General features: G+C 37.7%; 1 pseudogene; it reads right to left on the bottom strand.

Annotated features, from left to right (window-relative positions):
* Positions 1-1,056: 1,056 nt before the first annotated feature.
* LOC107520986 lies at positions 1,057-2,162 on the bottom strand (annotated as a pseudogene).
* Between the last annotated feature and the right edge of the window lie 378 nt (positions 2,163-2,540).

Genomic DNA, 2,540 nt, shown 5'->3' with positions numbered 1-2,540 from the left:
TTTCTTTGGATAAATACCCAAAAGTTTTCCATAGTGGCTGAACCAAATCCCACCAACACTATATGAAGTTTCCCTTTTCTCCACATCCTTACCAACATTTGTTATTTTTTGATTTATTGATGATAGACAATCTGACAGGTGTGAGGTGATATCCCATTGTGGTTTTAATTCACATTTCTCTGATGATTCATGACCTTGAGCATCTTTTCATGCATCTATTGGTCATCTTTAGGTCCTCTTTGGAGAAATGCCTGTTCAGGTCTTCTGCCTATTTTTTAATTGGATTGGTTTTTGTTGTTGTTGTTGTTGTTGAGTTGTATGAGTTCTTTATAACCCCTTGTCACATGTATTGTAGGTGAATATCTTCTCCTCTTAAGTAGGTTGTCTTTTTGTTTTGATTTTTTAAAGAGAATATTACATTTTTTATTGATTATACATGATAATGGATTATACATGCTTCATTCCCATCTATAATTTTATCTGGTACCATAACTCAATTCAGATGTATTGCATAGGATTTGCCAACATCATTAATAACCAAGAAAAATTTCATTATTCTGCTTAGTTGGCTCTTTTAATGGTGAATTTCAAATCACAACACAGTAACTGTCAATTCAACTACACCAAAGTTTCTGAAGACAATGGCTTCTGTGCCCAAGCAGGTTGCAAATAAATTTCAAATGGAACCTGGCATCACCCTGAAGGAAATCTAACTTCAAACTGTTGGAGTAATTTACCAAGATGGTTTCAGAGCAGACTAACTTTACATAGCACATTTAAAAAAAAGACATTTATTCAGCATCATGATCAGACTATTATATTTAGCAATCAACAGCATGGGTGCAAAAAAAAATCTACATTAAAATGCTTTGTTGGAATGCTTTACACTTTCCACAGAAACTAAAATAACCTGTTATATGATTAGTCACAAATACAGTCCTCAAGGTTTTTTTTGCCCATTCACATGAGTATTCTTTAAAACATGTCTTTGTAGCAGCTAGGCCCTGCCACCATTGTGTTTGGCCGAGTTCACAAATCTGTTGTAACCCATAGCTTCCCTGTCACTTCTCTGGCTCTCCTCTCCTGCTAAGCTTTGTTTCCAGCAGTAATTAAAGCCTTCTGCCACTGCCATAGCTACTGCTGCTGCTGGAACTGCTATAGCCACCTTGATTTCGTGGTTTGGCAAAGTATTGGCCTCCACCACTATAGGGGCCAGAGCTTCTGCTTCCAAAGTTTCCTTCTTTCATGGGTCCAAAATCTGAAGATTGATTGTTGTAATTGCCCAAATCATTGTAGCTTCCACCACCTCCAAAATTGCTTCCATCATTACCAAATCCATTATAGCTGTCCCCACTGCCACTATGGCTGCCACCAAAGCCAACTTGACTACTCAAATTTCCTCCACGACCAAAGTTGTCATTCCCACCAAAACCGCCTCCACAACCACTACTAAACTTTCCAGAACCACTTCAACCTCTTTGGCTGGATGAAGCACTAGTCATCTCTTGCTTAGACAAGACTTTTCTTACTTCATAGTTGTAGCCATTCACATTATGGTATTTCTGAAGGAAAAAATTTCAAAGATAGAAAGAAAAGGACAATCTCAGTGTTTAGAATAAAACATAGATTTCAAAACCTTTAGCAAATGCCCATCATCTGATACTCACCTGACAATCTTGTCTACAGAGTCATTTCATGATCATCAAAGGCTACAAAAGCAAAGTCTCTCTTTTTGCCACTACCTCGGGCAGTCATGATTTCAAGCACTTCAATTTTCCCATAATGTTCAAAATAATCTCTTAGGTGATGTTCTTCATTGTCTTCTTTGACACTACCAACAAAAATCTTTTTCACAGTTAAGCGGGCACCAGGTCTTTGAGAATCTTTTCTTGAAAGAGCCCTCTTTGGTTCCACAACCCTTCCATCTACCTTGTGTGGCCTTGCATTCATGGCTGCATCCACCTCCTCCACAGTGGCATAGGTGACAATCCCAGAGCCTCTGAAGTGCTTGGTGTTTAGATCTCTCATCACTACGCAATCAGTGAGCATTCCCTGTTGCTCAAAATGGCTCCTCAGACTTTCATTGGTTGTTTCAAAGCTCAAACCCTCGATGAAAAGCTTCTGCAGCTGTTCGGCTCTGTGGGAGACTCTAATTTAGGCATAATGACTGCTGGAGAGGTGACTTTGACAATGCTTTCTCCGTGGTGTCCACTGACAGAGAGGAGTGATCTAATGAACATATCTCTGTCTTCATTTTGACAGAGATGGCTTCCTTTGCTGTGCAAAATCTTTTTAGTATAATGTAGTTTTATTTGTTTATTTATTTTTTTTGTTTCCCTTGTCCATGGAGATATATCAGAAAAAAAATTACTAGTAGCAATATTGAGGGTTTACCGCCTGTGTTTTCTTCTAGTTTTATGGTTTTGAGTCTTACATTTAAGTTTGATCTATTTTGAGTTTATTTTTGTAAATGATGTAAGAAGATGATCAAGTTTCATTTTTTTTTGCATATATATATATATCCAGTTTTTCCAACACCA

Source organism: Rousettus aegyptiacus, unplaced genomic scaffold (genome assembly GCF_014176215.1).
Source record: "Rousettus aegyptiacus isolate mRouAeg1 unplaced genomic scaffold, mRouAeg1.p scaffold_m13_p_2, whole genome shotgun sequence".
NCBI lineage: Eukaryota > Metazoa > Chordata > Mammalia > Chiroptera > Pteropodidae > Rousettus > Rousettus aegyptiacus.
The sequence above is the reverse complement of the archived record's forward strand: the minus strand, read 5'-3'. Positions and strand labels throughout refer to the sequence as shown.